At 41.8% G+C, this 21,236-nt stretch overlaps 1 protein-coding gene across 10 annotated transcripts in view; it reads left to right on the forward strand.

Annotated features, from left to right (window-relative positions):
* Positions 1-21,236, forward strand: part of LOC124037809 (ras-specific guanine nucleotide-releasing factor RalGPS2-like) — a 169,313-nt gene that overhangs the window by 26,418 nt on the left and 121,659 nt on the right. For 7 of the 10 annotated variants that reach the window (XM_046352884.1, XM_046352894.1, XM_046352890.1 and 4 more), the window contains exon 2: positions 20,650-20,757. The gene's annotated coding sequence lies outside the window, so the exon portion shown is untranslated. Of the gene's footprint in view, positions 1-20,649; positions 20,769-20,826; positions 21,008-21,236 lie in introns of those variants that run through there. The other 3 variants (XM_046352887.1, XM_046352891.1, XM_046352888.1) reach the window with 2 other exon arrangements.

Consider the following 21,236-nt stretch of genomic DNA (forward strand, 5'->3'; position numbering starts at 1 on the left):
GCGTTTTTACGAATGTGACGGATGAAAATCTGTGGAATTTAGAGGGGAATATGACTAGTATTGTGCCTTTGGCTTCTGGCCAACGAAAGAAAGGAGATATGAAAGAAATGCTGGTTTCAATGGCATATGAGGAAGTCTTTATAAAATAATTGCCTCTGTTTTCTATTGTCGAATGTTGCCTAGGCTTCTGTGATGCAAGGTAAGACATGGCTCATAATATGAAGTGAAACGTTCAGGTTTCAAACAATTAAGCTTGTGTTTTCATAATGCCTACTGCCTCCAACTTGCATTGCAAAGTGGTGGGTGGCTTGCTGATAGCCTGCCTACAGTTGCCTGTGCACTTGAATGGCGAACGTGTGGCGCGCTTCAATTACCAGTTGAGGAACAAAAATAGTGGCAATTGTTTTTATTGTGGCCATCAACTGTTTTTAACACGCGATTGCATTTACAATTGTTGCGCAATGACTGGGTTTATAAAAGAAGCAACCAACTGAGGAGCTTGCAGGAGAAATCCAGCTCAAATTAGGCTCTGTATGCTGTGCGCGTGTGACTTGTTGTTGGATAAGATGCATGATAACTAACAAATACACACACAGTCATTTTAAATTCCACAAAATTATTCTAATTAAACTATAGACCGATAGGCATGACAGGGAAATGTGTTTCCATCAATGAATAAAGAGCATTATTTTGCACTGGGATTGTTTTTCTCCCGGTCATTTTGAATGTCAAGTTTCTTATTGGCTGTTCAATTTTGTTATCGGCCAAAAGCTGGCAATTGCCGGCTAACGGAAACACTCTCGCTCTCTTTGTCTCTCTGTGTTAAAGGGAAGCTTGGAGGCTTATACCAGTTACTCATCATAAACACAGAGAGAAAGAGATTGCTGGGGGCGGTAGACTGAGAAGGAGAGCAAGAGGGAGTTAGAGAAAGGCTATTCTTACTGTAGCAACAGCAAGCTACTGATCAATCATTTAAAGGATAGCTCTAGCTTCTGGCATTTAACCCATTGTTCTACTTACCCAGAGTCCGTTGAACTGGTGTATATTAGCATTGCTACTGTACTTGTGGACTTCCAGTCATTGCGCTAATGCTAGTTATCATTGGCTTGTGAAACAACATTCATACTGCACACAGACATAAAAATGGTATCCAGAAGTTCTGACCTTGCGTAAGTAGAACAAGGGACAGAATCTCACAGTATCCCTTTAATCAGTATTGGGGAAAACACACAACAAACCCTAGATCAGTGGGGTCAACATTGGCCTTGCTACCTTGTCACATGGTGCTTGTAGACCAGGATAACCTTCAACCTCTTGGCGACCTCTAGTCCCCGGACCACTCCTGACTCCAGTCATGACACCTGGCTTGTGATGAGGCAATATGCATATAACATTGTGATGGGATGTGGGACAGGGTAATGTTGCTGTAATTAACCCACATTTTAGTATAGTTCTAGTTTCACTTGACAGTTGAGTGTCTCACTAATAGGAACATTGAACTTTGATGCTAAATGCTCCTTGATGTCCTGCGTTGCTGTAGTGTAGACAGCATAAACTCCATACGACTCCTATGAGTTTCCTATGAGCATGGTTCTAGTGACAGAGCTGTTCTGGCTATTGTTCCCCTGCCGTATTACACCACACATTATTAACTGACTGTCTGACCCACCATAACAATCTGCCTGTACAACACATCCTTTCCTCCCTTCCTTCCTTCCTACTCGTCTGTCGCTGAGCTCTGGCCCTCCAGTCTTAAGCAGGAGAAGCTGGGACGAGGCTGCTCCCCTGTGGCCCACAAATAAGGCCAGAGGCATTCACACAGAACACTCTCCAGTCCCCCCACATGTGCCCACACACACACAGCACACTTCCACACACATAGCACACTCCCACGCACACGACCACACGTGCCAGCCTGCGGCTCCGGGACCTTGCCACACACCCTTTCACTTACCAGCTTGGCACAGGTTTTCATCTCCCTCTGTTTCCTGCTTCTTCTCTCTCCCTCTCTGTCCCTCTGCATCTACTTTCAGTGTATTTCCCCCTGTAGCCTGTATTAAGGAGCTGTTTTCTGGTCTGTCTGGTCTGAGTGTTGGTCTAGCCTTAATGCTGGTTGTGTATGATGCTGCTGTGTCTTACTGGGGGGAATGTGCCAGGTAAGGAGAGTGGGTGGGGCAGGCAGGCAGAGCAGAGCAGACTTAGTCCATAGTCTGAGGGATACAGGGAGGGAAGTGTGTGTGTGTGTGTGTGTGTGTGTGTGTGTGAGCACATGTGCTCCTAAGTTGAAGACATGTAGGAGCACACAAAGAAATGTAAGAGCAAACTGAAAAAATGTATAGTATTAAAGCGGCAATCCGCAGTAGAAACAATAACAGCCACTCTCTGTCACTGTTTTGATAAAAGGCTGAGGGATGGGGCTGGATAATAGTACAGAGCTACTGACACAAAGCTATGGATGCAAGGATGAACCAGCCGTAATATCAAAATTATAGTTTTAATCATGTTTTGAAGCTATATTCTGTGTTTAAAAATATATATATTTTGTTTGTTGTAAGTGTATATATTTAGTGTGTGAGTAAATTCACGCAAGGTCAGAGCTGCTGCCAAGATTAACATTAACATAACATTTAAGTTATTTAGCAGACGCTCTTAGATTAGGGACCAGCAGAATTTCACACAGACTGGAGCCAGGCTAACAGCAAGCATGTGTGTGTTTACATCAATGTCTGTGTGTCCTGTTTGGAACATACCTGTGTGTCTGAGTATTCTCAATGTGTTTGAGTGGGAGAGGGTCTGTGCTCTCTCCTCTCCCATCATCATCACTAGGGACTGAAACTTCACACCGGCCCTCAGATTTTTACCCAGCATTTGACTGGTGGTAGGTTAATGCTAGGGCTGGGCGGGTAAGCAGTATTTTAACCAGTATTGATGCATGGAACGTTTTGGATTTTTACTTCACCTTACATAACGTTATTTCAATGTTAGTTGTGGTAATTGTAATATTTATATTACATTTATGTAAATCGTCAGTTCTTACCGTCCTTATTAAGAGACTGCTGATAACTGCTTATTTTCTAGTACATTTTGCACATGTACTTTTCTTTGCCATGAATATTGCTTGTGAGGCAGTGATGGTGCCAAAAGCACTCTAGATATTGGCACAATGCCCCTTGTGGCGAAAGTAAGAACTGCAATTGAATCAATTGAAATACATGGTCATAGAGGAGAATAATTATTCTGATAAAGGAAAAGTGACTGACAAAAGAGGCATACAAAGACCAAAGAATAACACAATGAGTTAAGGAAAGTTGTATAAAAATTCTACATTATTTTTGATTGATTTAACAGTATAACAAACTTAAATCAGAGCAAAATCTCCATTTAAAACCACTTGCTATGTAACCCACGGTTATAGATGAACATCGTCATTAACATAAAATAACTGTCATAGAAAAAAGAAGCTGCTTGAAGACGGGACAGCTGGGCATTCATGCAGTTGAGTCAGTTTTTGCGGTAACATGGAGTCTTAACAAATTGATGAAACTTTTGCTCCTTGCTGAAACAAACAAGCAAACAAATATTTGGTTGCCTAGGCAATGCCCCCCCACAATGCAGCAGCACGCACGGTTATAGAATGGGTTTGGAACCTCGAACCCTGACAATTTGACTTGGGTACCCTCGCAATGGCTGCCTGGTACTGTGATGCAATAATTTCCATGATGTAGAATTTTCATTCCGATTATGTTAACTGATGTGGCTCATGCAATGGAATGCATTTTTTGTAATGTCAGTTGAGTTGAATCAACAAATCACAGCATGTATTGAATGTCACACTTCCTGCTTTTACTCTAGGTTAAAGATTGAAGACGATGGGACAAGCTATGCTAGTTAGCAATGGCGCTAGTTCCAGAATTGTGACGACGTTGTTTTTACCGGTATATTTTTTCCCCCCTGCTTTGCTCGTATGGGTACACTTGCAATGGCCAGTCCACCCATTATGCCATCATTGACTTGAATAAGGATGCCCGTTCTATTCATTCTATTTCTATGGCGGCACATAGAAACACATTTGGGCTCCCAAGTGGCGCAGTGGTCTAAGGCACCGCATCTCAGTGCTAGAGGCGTTGCTACCTGGTTCGAATCCAGGCTGTATCAAATCCGGCCGTGATTGTGAGTCCCATAGGGCGGCACACAATTGACCCAGCATCATCCCGGGTTTGGCCAGGGTAGACCGTCATTTGTAAATAAGAATTTGTTCTTAACTGACTTGCCTAATCAAATGAAAAGAAATACATAATCCTTCCGTTCAGGAGCAAGGAAGAGGAGAAAATGTGAGTATATTTGAACAGTTAGGCTATTGTGCCGACCGTGTGGTCATTTGGCTGGACAATTATCGTCATCCAAAATTGCATGACCGTCATAATCCTTAATTCAACTGCACACCAGCCAGACACCGTTGTTTGGGTTAGCTGTGTTTCTGTAGTGCTCATGTGATTGCAGAGTTTGCAAAACAAATGGCCACTGGATTGACTCAAATAATCATGATGTTCTGCCAGGTAGGCATTGGCTGCTTTCTAGTTAACATTTCATTTGCTGCTTCAGAAAGTTGAAGGAAAACACCACTGATACATTTTGTTAATCTCTTATCTTGGGAAAAATGTATGAATTTTCTAATAAGTTTTTTAGTTTTCCTACTAAGTTCAATAATTTAATTCCATTTTAATGACTGGTATCCTTGATTCCACATTGTCACACAGCGGGTTAGGGACACAAGCCAGGTGTGTTTGTCCCACTCAGCACAGGGGGGTGAGGGGTGTGTGCGACTTGTTCTGCAGAACGGTGACTGAGCACACGTTGTCCACAGTGAAACCCTCTTCACACAATCACTTAACAGCAAGATGGCGCAGACGGACACGGTCACCCTGTTTCTAGCTTCTAGACAACTTTGCAGTATTTTTGTTAAAAAAAAATTCTAAACATTAGTTGCTCAGAACGTTTCTTGTATTATTACCTACAACCGGAAATAACTTTTGGATATTAGATCAGCGGTCACTCACCAAAAATGTGCCTTCCCTGACCTGGATCCTTTGTTTGATCTATTCCAGGGGCTGCCCTAAAACGCAGATGTTGGAAAAGAGATCAGACTCAGGCAGCGTGCTTACCATCCACCACTTCAGAGTATATTATTTGCTAAATTCAGTCCCTAGATAATTAAGTAGACAAGCTCAGGGTGAGTATCTCCTTTAAGAGAGACATCAGGGACTGTAACATACTCCCTTTTTACTGAATCATGGCCATCTCCAGACATATCGTACCCGTCCATTCATCCAGTGGGGTTATCCATCCATCTCACGGAAAGGAAGAAACAACTCTGTGAAAAAGGCAGCAGAGTTTATGATTCACATCTCCTGGTGTGATTGTGGTAACGTACAGAAACTCAAGTCCTTTTATTCTCCCGATCTGGAATACCTCACCATCAAATGGCGACTGCTTTACCTCCTGAGAGACTGTTCTTCCGTCATCGTCACTGCCATGTGCAGTGCATTCGGAAAGTTTTCAGATCCCCTGACTTTTTCCACATTTTGTTACATTAAATTGTTGGCATCAATCTTAACACAAACCCCATAATGACAAAGCAAAGAGGTTTTTGCGAAAGTGTATATATATAAAAAAGACATTTCACATAAGTATTCAGACCCTTTTACTTAGTACTTTGTTGAAGCACTTTTGGCAGTGATTGCAGCATTGAGTCTTGGGTATGACACTACAAGCTTGGCACACCTGTATTTGGGGAATTTCTCCCGTTCTTCTCTGCAGATCCTCTCAAGCTCTGACAGGTTGGATGGGGAGCGTTGCTGCACAGCTATTTTCTGGTCTCCAGAGAAGTTCAATCAGGTTCAGGTATTGTATTTATTATGGATCACCATTAGCTGCTGCCAAAGCAGCTCTTCTTGGGGCCCAGCTAGATTAAGGCAGTTTATATCATTTTAAAAACATTACAATACATTCACAGATCCACGGCACACTGTGTGCCCTCAGGCCCCAACTCTACCACATATCTACAGTACTAAATCCGTGTATATATTCTGTGTCTGGGCCAATGTTTGTTGCTTCACAGTCCCCACTGTTCCATAAGGTGTTTTTTAAAATCTGTTTTTTAAAACTAATTTTACTGCTTGCGTCAGTTACTTGAGTTGGAATAGAGTTCCATGTAGTCATGGCTCTATGTACTACTGTGTGCCTCCCATAGTCTTTTCTGGACTTGGGGACTGTGAAGAGACCTCTTGTGGCATGTCTTGTGGGGTATGCATGGGTGTCCAAGCTGTGTGCCAGTAGTTTAGACAGACCGCTCGGAGCATTCAACATGTCAATACCTCTCATAAATAAAAGTAGTGATGAAGTCATTCTCCTTCACTTTCAGCCAGGAGAGATTGACATGCATTTGATTAATATTAGCTTTGTGTACAACCAAGGGCCATCCGTGCTTCCCTGTTCTGAGCCATCTGCAATTTTCCAAAATCCTTTTTTTGTGGCACCTGACCACACGACTGAACAGTGGTCCAGATGAGGCAAAACTAGGGCCTGTGGGACCTGCCTTGTTGATAGTGTTAAGAATGCAGAGCATCTTCTCATCTTAGCTACTACTGCACCAATACGTTTTAAACATGGCAGTTTACAATCTAGGGTTACTCCAAGCACTTTAGTCTAGGCTCTGGCTGGGCCACTCAAGGATATTCAGAGACTTGTCCCAAAGCCACTCCTGGGTTGTCTTGGCTGTGTGCTTAGGGTTATTGTCCTGTTGGAAGGTTAACTTTGCCCCAGTCTGAGGTCCTGAGCGCTCAGGAACAGGTTTTCATCAAGCATCTCGCTGTACTTTGCTCTGTTCATCTTTCCCTCAATCCTGACTAGTCTCCCAGTCCCTGCCGCTGAAAAACATCCTTCCAGCATGACGCTCCCACCACTGTGCTTCATCGTGACGCTTGGCATTCAGGCCAAAGAGTTCAATCTTGGTTTCATCAGACCAGAGAATCTTGTTGCTCATGGCCTGAGAGTTCTTTAGGTTTCTTTTTCTGAGGAGTGGCTTACGTTTTGGCCACTCTACCATGAAGGCCTGATTTTGGTGGTGTGCTACAGAGATGGTTGTCTTTTTGTAATGTTATCCCATCTCCACAGAGGAACTCTAGAGCCCTGTAAAAGTGACCATCGGTTTCTTGGTCACCTCCCTGACCAAGGCCCTTCACCTCCGATTGTTCAGTTTGATTAGGCGGCCAGCTCTAGGGAGAGTCTTGGTGGTTTTGATGGAGGCCTCTGTCCTTGGATACTATCAATGCCGCAGACTTTTTTTTGTACCCTTCCCCAGATCTGTGCCTCCACACAATCCTGTCTCGGAGCTCTGCAAACAATTCCTTCAACCTCATTGCTTGGTTTTTGCTCTGACATGCATTGTCAACTGTGGGACCTTATATAAACGTGTGTGCCTTTCCAAATGATGTCCCATCAATTGAATTTACCACAGGTGGACTACAATCAAATTGTAGAAACGTCTCAAGGATGACCAATGGAAACAGGATGCACCCGAGCTCAAATTCGAGTCTCACAGCAAAGGGTCTGAATACTTATGTAAATGAGGCATTTCTGTTTTTTAAACCTAGTTTTCACGTTGTCATTATGGGGTATTGTGTGTAGATTGCTGAGGTTTTGTTTTTATAAAATCATTTTAGAATAAAGCTGTAACGGAATAAAATGTGGATAAAGTCTAGGCTTCTGAATACTTTCCAGAGGCACTGTATATTATGACACCTCTATGGAAAGATGACTGTCATTTACAGTGTTCTCCGTTTTGCGCTACGACCATCGCAGGACTCGTCTGATGTTGGTACTGCAGATATGCCAACGTCCGATCAGTTTTGGCTACACACTAATTTAACCCCTCTAAGGTGATTCTCACACAGACTCGCATACATGTTGGTTGTTTTGCTCTAGGATGAACACAAGACTCATCTGAAGGTACCCCGATACAAGTTGAAAATATTTATGGAATTATGCATTTAAGTAGTTTAACCCCTAAAGTAAGGGGTTAAGTAGGTGTTTAAAAAAATCTAGATTGTTTTCCTCAACTTTCTTATTGCTCAGATACTGTATAGGACAGATATTCCCCCAAAACTATCTGTTCCATGTGGTGAATTTTATTCAATACGTTTCTATGGGCTAATGGCATTAAGGCCAAATTCAACAATACTTTAAATGTAATATGTAATAGATAATAATGATCCTTGGTATGACCATCTTAAAACAATTTATTTTGTTACCTTAGTGATGTTGAGAGCAAAACTTGAAAATTAAAAAAAATACCTGATTTTATAGGGCCCTATGCGTATCGACCTGGTTGCGGTGACATGCATGTGTGTGAGAGAGCGACACTGGCTCAGTGGCCCCTCTTAGTTGATTAAAAAAAATATATATATATTTTTTACTTTTACCCCTTTTTCGTTATCCCCGTACGGACTCTGGAGAGGCGACGGTTGAGAGCTATGTGTCCTCCAAAACACAACCCTGCCAAGCTACACTGTTTCTTGACACAATGCCCACTTAACCCGGAAGCCAGCCGCCAATGTGTCGGAGGAAACACTGTGCACCTAGCGACCGTAACAACGTGCGCTGCGCCCAGTCCGCCACAGGAGTCACTAGTGCGCGATGGGACATCATTGCCGGCCAAACCCTCCCCTAACCTGGACGACGCTGGGCCAATTGTGCGCCGCCCTATGGGTCTCCCAGTCGCGGCCGGCCATGAGAGCCTGGACTCTAACCCAGAATTTCCAGTGACACAGCTAATACCGCGATGCAGTGCCTTAGACCACTGCACCACTCGGGAGGCCCCCCTCTTAGAGTATCTCTGACCTGCTTTGAATTAGGGATTGTTTGTCTCTGACAAAGTTAGTTATAATTTCACCTAGGCTACATGTCAACATCCCTGTTACGAACTCTTCAGAAATGGCTCTTAATGAAAACTGACAATGTCAACATTAGGCATCCAGTTTTTGACGCTGTTCACTCTGGCTTTAAGACTATAAAAGAGGCACGCTACAGTGTGTTTCTCTGCATCCCACAGTTCTCAGCACAGTGAGTACACTGACCCACTTTGGGTCTTACCAAGATGCTGCAGTCTGCACCGTTTAGAAATGCATGAGGCTGGCTGGAGCTTTGGGATTTAGCATAGCGTGTGTGTGTGTGAAAAGTGACATTTTAAGGGTGTCAGACCCAGTCCTGCACTGCTGAGTGGCTAATGGCTAGAACATACACACATGACCTCACTGTCACGTGCCTGTTTTTTTCACCTGGATGCAGCAGCTTTTGATTCTGACCCTGATCAGACAGACCGACACGGCCAAGCCTGTAGTCTCCAACAAGGGACAGCCAACTGTCACACCAACAACATACTCATCCTATTTGTCTGTGGAGACTCGTGGCTCATCACTGGGCCAGACAAACTGGTTCTCAATATAGATGTTTGTTGGAGATGAGATTATAGCACAGCTCACATGGGTCATTGACTGTGGCCTGAATAAAGCTGTTTCTAGAGGAATGAGTCAGTCTGAAGGTGATAGCCTGCCTGTAGAATGCTTCGGCTCTGTCCTCATATCAGTGTTTTTGCAGTCAGTCAGTGGCTGGGCTGTCTCTTAGTGTGTGGGTGTGGGCCATCCATCATCCTTACTCACAGCCAAGTGTATACACACACTCACTCACTCACTCACTCACTCACTCACTCACCAGGGTTTAGTTTAGCTGGTAATTGGTGTTTGGCAAAAAAATGTAAGTGCTAATAAATATAATTTTTGCCCGCCTAATTGGGGCGGTAGGGAACCTAGTGGTTAGAGCAGGGACAATAACCCAAAGGTTGCTAGATCGAATCCCTGAGCTGACATGGTAAACATCTGTCTTTCTGCCCCTGAACAAAGAAGTTAACCCACTGTTCCTAGGCTGTCATTGTAAATAAGAATGTGTTAACTGACTTGTCTTTTAAACAAAGGTAAAAAATAAAATAAAAAATTGACAGCGAGATGGAAAGTTCAGTCCATGGAAATATATTTGACCACCATGCTTATCGATCTATTGGTTAATTTGCAAGACTTATAGGAATTAAATGGGGGCTTGTGTATTTTTGTGTATCTTATCCCACATGGACAGCACACAGAGACAATTTCAATGGAAAATCCCTTGTCCGATAGCGCTAGCGCCACTGCTGCAGCTCCTCAGCTGATTGCTGCTGGTGTGAAACATAGGCTTTTATAAGCCCAGACATTGCGTAATAATTCTCAATGCAATCGCCTGTTAACCTTAATTGATTTCCGCTGCCCCATGGAAATCAAATTAGCATAATACAAAACTCCCCATAGAAAACTGTCAGTTTAAACTTGTGATTTTGTTTTGCATGGGGTGTGTCTCAACCACATTCGCTGATGTTGCACTTCTGTGGTGAAGAGTGACTGCAGTCACCCTTCATTGATGTAATTTACATGTGTGTGTGTGTGTGTGTGTGTGTGTGTGTGTGTGTGTGTGTGTGTGTGTGTGTAAATTACATCAATGCTGAATGAACACTTATTTTAACTTAATATGATACACCAATAAAATCAATTTAGCCTCAAATAAATAATGAAACATGTTCAATTTGGTTTAAATACTGCAAAAACAAAGTGTTGGAGAAGAACGTAAAAGTGCAATATGTGTCATGTAAGAAAGCTAACGTTTAATTTCCTTGCTGAGAACATATGAAAGCTGGTGGTTCCTTTTTAACATCTTCAATATTCCCAGGTAAGAACTTTTAGGTTGTAGTTATTATAGAACTATTTCTCTCCTATACCATTTTTATTTTTCATAGACCTTTGACTATTGGATGTTCTTATAGGCACTCTAGTATTGCCAGCTTAATCTCAGGAGTTGATAGGCTTGAAGTCATAAACAGCGTTGTGCTTCAAGCATTGTGAAAATCTTCTGGCAAAGGGAGGAAAGTGTGGTTTGAATGAATGCTTACAAGCCTGCTGCTGCCTACCACCGCTCAGTCAGACTGCTCTATCAAATATCAAATCATAGACTTAATTATAACATAATAACACACAGAAATACGAGCCTTAGGTCATTAATATGGTCAAATCCGGAAACTATCATTTTGAAAACAAGACGTTTATTCTTTCAGTGAAATGTGGAACTGTTATGTATTTTATCTAACGGGTGGCATCCATAAGTCTAAATACTGCTGTTACATTGCACAACCTTCAATGTTATGTCATTATTACGTAAAATCTGGCAAATTAGTTCGCAATGAGTCAGGAAGACCAAACTGTTGCATATTCCCTGACTCTGCGTGCAATGAACGCAAGGGAAGTGACAATTTCACTTGGTAAATATTGCCTGCTAACCTGGATTTCTTTTAGCTAAATATGCAGGATTAAAAATATATACTTCTGTGTATTGATTTTAAGAAAGGCATTGGTGATTATGGTTAGGTACACATTGGCGAAACGACAGTCCTTATTCACGAATGCGCACTGCATCGATTATATGCAACGCAGGACACGCTAGATAAACTAGTAATATCATCAACCATGTGTAGTTATAACTAGTGATTTTGATTGATTAAATGTAAAGCTAGCTAGCAACTTACCGTGGCTTCTTACTGCATTCGCTTAACAGGTGGGCTCCTCATGAAGCAGGTGGTTAGTGTTGGACTAGTTAACCGTAAGGTTGCAAGATTGAATCCCTGAGCTGACTATGTAAAAATCTGTCGATCTGCCCCTGAACAAGGCAGTTAGCCCACAGTTCCAATCACAGCCGGTTGTGATACCCCCCCCCCCCCCCCCCAAGCTTACAGTGCTTAGACTGTAGAGGGTTAAACAGTTTTGATGGCCACGATTTAAAAAGGGCTACTATTTAGAGCTACGTGTGAAGTGTGGATCTGTTGAGCGAGAAGTTCATAACAGGAGAGGGGGAGAGAAGATGGAGAGGGGGTGAAGAATGGAGGATTTGTAGAGTGCTGCTAGGCTTAGTTTCTTGAGTAAGATTTTATATTTTCCAGAGAATATACCAATTTTCCTTCTCGAGAAAATCGCAAGAATTTACCGGGCTTCCCAGCATTCCCGTTCAAACCAGAAGTGCTATTTTTACCTGTTGAGTGTTGGGGGCAGTATATTGATGTTTGGATGAAAAACGTACCCAAATGAAATTTCAGGCCCAGAATCTAGAATATGCATATAATTGTCAGATTAGGATAGAAAACACTAAAGTTTCCAAAACGGTCAAAATATTGTCTGAGTATAACAGAACTGATATTGCAGGTGAAAACCTGAGGAAAATCCTACCAGGAAGTGCTGTTTTTCCTGAAACCTTTGTTCCATTGCATGCCTTCCCTCTATTTTAAAGGGATATCAACCATATTCCTTTCTCTATGGCTTCCACATGGTGTGAACATTCTTAAGACATAGTTTCAGGTTTTTATTCAGAAAAATGAGCGAGATTGCACACGTCGCATCAGTGGATGGCTGGGTGCCAGCAGAGTTTTGCATGCGCAACAGTTTGGAACAAACATTTTCTCTTTCTGATATTGAAAAATCTACGTTCCGGTTGAAATATTATTGATTATTTATTGTAAAAACAACCTGAGGATTGATTATAAAAAACGTTTGACATGTTTCTACGAACTTTACGGATACTATTTGGAGTTTGTCTGCCCTGTCGTGACCGCTCGAGCCTGTGGATTTCTGAACAAAATGTGCCAACCAAATGGAGCTATTTTGGATATAAAAATCTTCATGGAACAAAAGGAACATTTATTGTGTAACTGGTAAGTCTCGTGAGTGCAAACATCCGAAGATCATCAAAGGATTGTATTGCTTTTCTGACTTTCGTGACCAATCTACTTTGCTGCTAGCTGTTTGTAATGTTTTGTCTGCTGAGAGATGTCCTAACACAAACGCTTGGATAGCTTTTGCTGTAAAACTTTTTTATTTTATTTTTAAAACTGACACGCCAGGTGGATTAACAACAAGCTAGGCTGTGTTTTGCTTTATTGCACTTGTGATTTCATGAAAATTAAATATTTTTAGTTATTTAATTTGAATTTGGCACTCTGCAATTCAGCGGCTGTTGACACAAATGATCCCGCTAAAGGCATCGGTGCGCCAAGAAGTTAAATGCATATGGGCATTTCCAACAAAGGTCCAAAGAGCACTAATGTGAAGTTCATTGGAGCATATCACAGTTGGTGTCAAATGAAAGCTAAGAGTCTCTATTTTTGAGAAATGAAAGAAGATATATTGGTATACGCTGTCCAACGATACAATGCAGTAAAGGTACTATAGTATTCTGTACTGTGCTGTGCTGCACTGTGTTGTGATGTCCAAACTTGTGAAACATGAGGCAGTTTTCATTTTGGCTTTTTAAAATTTTTATTTAGTGTAGTCTTACTCATTTTTACAAAAATATCATGAAGTCTAAGTCACATTTTTTTGTCATTTGAATAATGATTTTGCCCAGTTACTGTCAAACGGTGGAACATTTTAGTCAACTACAGTCGTTCCTCCTTTAAAAGTTGCATCATACTGTGGCACACCTTTGAATGCTGCCGCAGCATTCTCGTAATTTAATTGTCAGCCATTTTTTTTCTGTTATTGCTAGTCATCTTTGAGAAGCATTTGATAGTATTCCATATTGGCAGTACCAAAGAATTTAAAACCTTATTTGTAATAACATAGTATATGGGATTGATTTGAAGAAATTTGGTCTAATTAATTTTATTCATATTATGGTGTTTCTATTCAGAGAAAACGAACAACAAAACCCACAGGGTTTCCGGTAGCATTGAATGGAAAATATGGCGCTGTACAAAGTGATGGTCGGGAGTAGGCTACAGAATGGAGGATTCTAAATTGTTTGCCTTCATTAGACATCTTTGTTCCAATATTTCTGTAAATCAGGGATATTTATTCCCGTAGTACTTCGTTATGGATCCATAACTAAATCAACATCTGCATTTTGAGAATTTCTCATTAATTTATTAACAAAATGTGTTTTAGGCTACTGTGCAGTCTACAATACATACTGTAGTAAACATGGGAAAGCGCCTAATTTCTTGCAAAAGGGGAGCAGGCCATGTCTGTACTACAGAATGCAGGGCACACTGGAGACCAGTGTGATTTCATAGTTGTGATGTCTTCACTATTATTCTACAATGTAGAAAATAGTACAAATATAGAAAAATCCTGGAATGAGTAGGTGTCAACTTTTGATTTGGTTCTTGCTGGTACGGAAATATGGCGCTGTACAACGTGATGGTCGACAGTACAGTACTGGGCTATTCAGCTTAAGAATCCACCCAGGGCATGAGGAAGGACTTGCCGAGTTAAAGGTTACACTAAGAGTATAACATTTCTCTACCCTCATTTTTGTATTCTTGTCTATCCAATACCCAAATGGAGAGTTAGTGAAAATCAAAATCTCATTGATTTATCAAGACCAGTCCCCATGCTTGCATCAGAGCAGTGCGAAACGGTGATAAAATAGTTGTAGGCTTTTGCTTCTAACTTCTATATGCTCTTTAAATAAGACCTACACCATTTTTAACAGCACATTACTCAACACTAGTGGGACTGATTTCGCATATGGTAGGCCTACAGTGTATCGAAATATATTTTTCAATGACGTGACTCCGCCAATAATTACATTTAGAGGATTGGAGGACTCAGATATGAATTAAGGGGCATTTTCTGTTAGTTATTCAGATATTCACAGATCATACTTTTAAAAAAAATATAATTCTAAATTTAATAAGAATAATAGTAATAATAATGGTTTAGGATTTCTGGTGTAGGTTTTCTCCATCTGTTGGTGTGCAATGCTTGCCTAGCTATATTTTGAGAACCAGCCACTGTTCACCTCCAATTGATTGCGCTGTGGTTGCCGCCATTTTTTACATTTATTTTTAACCTTTATTTAACTAAGCAAGTTGGGTAAGAACAAATTCTTATTTACAATGAAGGCCTACCCCGGCCAAACCCGGATGACTCTGGGCCAATTGCTCGCCGACCTATGGCACTCCCAATCACGGTCGGATGTGATACAGCCTGAATTCGAACCAGGGACTGTAGTAAAGCGTCTTGCACCGAGATGCAGTGCCTTACCGCTGCATCACTCGAGAGCCATGACCTATATAGAGTTGAAGTCGGAGTTTTACATACACCTTAGCCAAATACATTTAAACTCATTTTTTTTCACAATTCCTGACATTTAATCTTAGTGAAAATTCCCTGTCTTAGGTCAGTTAGGATCACCACTTTTTTTTATCTCTCGGCAGCTGTTGCCAGCAGCGTTAAGCATTGCGCTGTTTATGACTTCAAACCTATCAACTCCCGAGATGATGTTGGTGTGACCAAAGTGAAATGGATGGTTAGTTAGCGCGCACTAATAGCGTTTCAAACTTCACTCGCTCTGAGCCTTGGGGTGGTTGTTTCCCTTGCTCTACATGGGTAACGCTGCTTCGATGTGGTGGCTGTTGTCATTGTGTTGCTGGTTCGAGCCCAGGGAGGAGCGAGGAGAGGGACGGAAGCTATACTGTTACACTGGCATTACTAAAGTGCCTATAAGAACATCCAATAGTCAAAGGTATATGAAATACAAATGGCATAGAGGGAAATAGTCCTAATAATAACTACAACTTAAAACTTCTTACCTGGGAATATTTAAGACTCCTGTTAAAAGGAACCACCAGCTTTCATATGTTCTCATGTTCTGAGCATGGAACTGGAACATTAGCTTTCTTACATGGCACATATTGCACTTTTACGTTCTTCTCCAACACTTTGTTTTTGCAGTATTTAAACCAAATTGAACATGTTTCATTATCTACTTGAGGCTAAATTGATTTTATTGATGTATTATATTAAGTTAGAATAAGTGTTCATTCAGTATAGTTGTAAATATCATTATTACAAATACATGTATTCATATTTTTTTTTTTAATCGGCCGATTTTAAATCTGTATCGGCTTTTGGTCCACCAATAATCTGTATCGGCGTTGAAAAATCATAATCGGTCGACCTCTGCTGTGAACAAATTTGTGGCCTGCATAGAGCCCTGACCTCAACCCCATCGAACACCTTTGGGATGAATTGGAATGCCGACTGCGAGCCAGGCCTAATAGCCCAACTTCGGTGCCCAACCTTGCTTCCACTCAGGCACAAGAGTATTACTAAGTCCCTGCTGCAATGTTCCATCATCTAGTGGAAAGCCTTCCCGCAAGAGTGGAGGCTGTTATAGCAGCAAAGGGGGGACCAACTCTATATTAATGCCAATGGTTTTAGAATGAGATGTTTGACGAGCAGATGTCCACATACACTACAAAACCAAAAGTATCTGGGGAAGGATATAAAACCATTTTTAAAGTGTTGAAAGTTTCCAAGAGCATAGTGGTCTACATCATTGGGAAATAGGAAAAACATAGAACTACCTTTGACTCTGCCTAGAACTGGTCGTTCTACTAAACTGAGCAACTGGGCAGGAAGGACCTTTGTAAGGGAGGTGACCAAGATCCCAATGACTGTGGAGGTAGAAATTAAGAAATTCAAATCAACTGAGGGGGTCACCATTTTGTAGTTGGATGAATTGTCCATATAATACCAGGGAAAGAAATCGGACATGATTATACCACTGTAAATTGAGAAATATATTTTTATTTGATTTATTTAACCTTATATTTAACAAGGCAAGTCAGTTTTAAGAACAAATTCTTATTTACAATGATGGCCTAGGAACAGTGGGTTTAACTGCCTTGTTCAGGGGGAGAATGACATATTTTCACCATGTCAGCTCGGGAAGTCAATCTAGCAACCTTTTGGTTACAGGCCCAATGCTCTAACCACTAGGCTTCCTGCCGCCCTGATTCATATACACATGAATCGAACGTTTTCAAAATATTTTGTTATTTTTGTAGGAATAAAACAACTCAGTTCTGTCACCTCACTTTTATTGACATAGCCTAGTTTTAACTACAAGGCCTGTTTTATCGGCACTGTTGGCTGACTGGTAAAATATTGAGGTTATTATAAGTGTAGTAAGAATTAAAGTTTTAGCTTACCTTTTTGACCGAAAGATGCAGCATGGTTCATTTTTACTTCACTTATTGTGGTGATTTTTTTCCGAGGGAACATATCTAATTCTCCACGAATCAGATAGATAACAGGGATCTCACCAAAGAATGTAAGAGGGGTGCTGTGCCACCTTGTGGACTGGCTGCACTACTATGAAAAATAATTCATCTAAATTAAAAGACACCTGGTAATCGCATAATTTTTCGACATGAAATTGTCTCTTGTAGCTCATTTGGGAGAGCATAGGTCTTGCAAGGCCAGGTTTGTGTTTGATTCCCATGGGGGACCAGTATGAAAATGTATGCACTCACTTCTGTAAGTCACTGAATGACTAGAATGTAAAAACAGACTTGGTCAAAAACAGATTAACTATAATTGTAGCTGACTGATTCTCAAGACCCAGCCAAACAAATGTATAATACAATTCTACACACAAACTAAGGCTATAGGCTATGTAAAATAACCTGGCAGGCCTACCTTGTAGCAAACACAAACAAACTAAATAATTTGCATAGGCTGTAGGCCGTACCTGTGGACCTTTGATTGGTTTCTGCTGAAGTGGGCTCTCAGAAAACACTTCCCCTGCTACATGCCTCAACATGAGCCTTAATCCGGCTCTCCTCTCCAGTACCTCTACTCATCCTTTCAGGAACTCTGGTTCATCTCCAGCTTGCTAAGATAAGAGGCAGGAACATCAGCTGATCCACACATTCCCAAATAGACAGCGCGTTATCCCTCACTGTCTGTCAACAGGTGACAGTGTGATGTCGCTAGACAGACAACCAGGCCTTCGGGAGGGGGGTGAACCTCAGAGCATTGAGCTGCTGTGTTGTTAATGTGGACTCGCCTGTCTGTGGATCTACTTATCGGGAGCTGGGTTTGTGATTGGGGCCTGTTTGTGATGTGTATGCGATGTCAGGGGTTTACTCAACAGGGTGCATTCTCTCCCCATTCCCTGAGCGACGGTCTGTCTTTTGGTGAGGGGCTCGGGAGGTGTTCATTCCAACTAGGTATGGACTGTTAGGTCCTCATCTAGTCTATGGGACTTTCGGTATGAGCACTTTTACAGCCATTCACACACCTTGTCATTTGGCCTGGGCAGTGAACTTATTGACATCTGCTCTGGGGTCAGGGTAGAAACTCTTGGCAGCTGTTGGTCTCAACCACATATCTGGGTTCAGATTGTAACCTGACCCAGCAGGAGGATGTTGGGCAAGTAACCGAAAGGTCGCTGATTTTAATACCCATGCCGACAAGATGTGCCCTTGAGCAAGGCATTTAACCTTCATTTGCTCCAGGGGCACCGTAATATTATGGCTGACCCTGTTCTTTTTTACATATCTCATCCTTAACCAGGATCTCTGTTGGACAGGCAGGCAACTGTAGACTTGTGTGGGTGTGGAGAGCCTTCTGGTGGCTGCTGTTTGTCAGGTGCCTCAGGAATGTGGTGAAGCGATGGGAAATTGAAGGTTGAGTTCAGTAGTCTGCATGAAACTGATAGGCCTACTACGTACTGAACACTGCCATTTAGAGAACTGTTTGAAACTTAGAAGGCACCACCTGAACTTGTCCATTTCAGTTTGAGTGATCGTTCTTCTTTCCAGTTCCATTGGAAAATGTGTTCCCCTGTTTGTGCTTCCCTGAAGGTGATGCTTGTTTGTAACTATTGTTCCACAAGCCTTGAACAAGATAAACCACATTTAACTTGAGGAGACAGAGCTTTTTAACTGCCACACACAGGTAGTGTTTTAACAGTGTTTCAGGCCTAGCCTCTCTGTATGGTGTGTGTGTGTGTGCTCGGTCTGTGTGAAATGGGAGTTGTCTTGTAGGTATGTTTAGATTACTCCAGCCAAACATTCTCTCCCCTGACTTACTGCATTGACTGAGCTCATCATTGGAACCAACTTTCACATCTCATGTTTTTAAATGAAATGCTGCGCAAAAGATTAGATATGTTCTCTGCTACTTCTATTGTTTTTAAATGATGTTTTAATTGTTTAAATGGAACAAAACACTGTGCAGGCCTTTTTTATTGATTTGTATAAGGCCTTCCACACTGTCATTCATGACATATTCAGATATTTTCAACAATTGGCCTGAAGCAGGCTGTGCTTCACTGGTTTGTCAATTATTTAAAGAACACAATGTGTATTTACTGATTGCGTTAAATTAAAAGAATTCTGAACATAAAGGACTTCACACAAGGGAGGGGTGGGGGGGGTCCTGTGGGATTATTTAAGATAGTCTTTGAAGAGGTTGGGTTTCAGATGTTTTTTTGGATGATGGCTTCAGGGGTGACGCTGGTTCTACCATTGGGGTGCCAGGACAGAAGAGCTTTGACTGGGCTGAGCGGGAGCTGCCCTGCTGTAAAGGCGGGAGGGCCACGAGTGTTATGTATGCTATTAACCCTACGGCTGACAATCTTTCAGAGCTTGTCTGCCTTTATTGTACTGCAGAGGGTCTTTGTTGAACTGAAGTTAGTGCTTAATGCAGGTATAACCAGGTACATGTTTTTTTTCCAGGTCATGTAGAAATATATCATGATTTCTGCCTACATACTTCGGATGGTGCCATCATTGATCGTGTTCCCACGTATAAATATCTGGGCATTTCATTCCACATGTTGATGAGTTAAATAAAATTTTATAGGAATAGATCATACCTTACATAGGGGGATCCTGAGTGGTGCAGTGGTCTAAGGCACTCCTTCTCAGTGCTAGAGGCGTCACTACAGACCCTGGTTCGATTCCAGGCTGTATAACAACCGGCTGTGATCGGGAGTCCATATGGTGGCGCGGAATTGGCCCAGCGTCGATAGGGTTTGGCCCGGGGTAGGCCGTCATTTGTAAATAAGAATTTGTTCTTAATCGACTTGCCTAGTTAAATAAATACATTTAAAATGGCAGAAAACTGAATTATTCATTGACATTCATTCTGATTCTAGACTATAGCAATATCAATTATGACTGCTGCTGCTTCTGTATCGAAGGCCCTGGACGCTGAATATCATAGTGTATCGTGCTTAATTACGGTCGATAGGTTCAGCACTGTACTCTGTATGAGAAGGTATGTATGCTGGCCTGATTTGAAGTCTCCCAAATCTGTGCATTGCTCTCTTTTTGTGGATTTTAAAGCACTCTTGTGTAAACTACCACCGTACCTCACTTTTCTGATAACCTACAGAAACAGAAGCATTCCTGAGATCATGTCTGATGCTTAACTCTAGAGGTCCCTTTGATCTCCACATATTTAGGTAGATCTACCTTTCGCTATTTTGCGCCTTGCTTCTGGAATGTCTACAGAGTTCAATGAAATTGATTTCTTTTTGGTTCCAACTCACCTGGTTAAATAAAGTGAAATAAATAAATTCATAGTGTATAGGATTACATAATAATATTATGTATGTAGCATTGTCTATTTGTGTATGGTGAATTTGTCTATTTGTGTGAGTGTTCATGGATTTATTCTGTGCTCATCATATGAATTTAACATGCGCTCTCTCCTCTCCCTCAAGATTGCAGTGTGAGGAGGACACAGACAGACAAACACACCCACTCTCTGAGCCGTAAAGAGGCAGCCATACCTCAGCTCTCAAGCACAATGCCCATCTGACACACAACTAGTAAGTACAAGGTGTGTCTGTGTGTTGTAAACTACAGTAGAAGCTCTAATCAGGCTTAGCCCCAGGCAGAATCTGAGCCACGTTAACTTTGTTGCTGTGGCAGACAAACGCCTGCTCTGTTCTACTCTGGTTGTATGGTAGCCACTTAGACAGGGGACATAATGACAGGCCAACACACAGTTTGAGAAGGAGGGAGGAACTGGTGGCTAGACTGACATAAGGACAGCTATACCAGTGGAATGTCTTTGTGGTAAGTCTGTGGAAGGCAGCCCTTTGTTACTGTACTTCGGCTTGGATGCACCCGCACGCACACACACGAAGTCCAGCAAGCCACACAAAGGCCAGTGCTGTCTGTCTTACAGCATAGAGAGACCCTGTGTGCATGTCAGCGATCTGAACAGTTCCTTATTCCTCATTAGGTTCACTGTCGTGTGTGTGGAGGATTTAATAAGAGAAGGGAAGGACACTACGAATGTTAT

This window comes from Oncorhynchus gorbuscha, linkage group LG06 (genome assembly GCF_021184085.1).
Source record: "Oncorhynchus gorbuscha isolate QuinsamMale2020 ecotype Even-year linkage group LG06, OgorEven_v1.0, whole genome shotgun sequence".
In the NCBI taxonomy this organism is placed as follows: domain Eukaryota; kingdom Metazoa; phylum Chordata; class Actinopteri; order Salmoniformes; family Salmonidae; genus Oncorhynchus; species Oncorhynchus gorbuscha.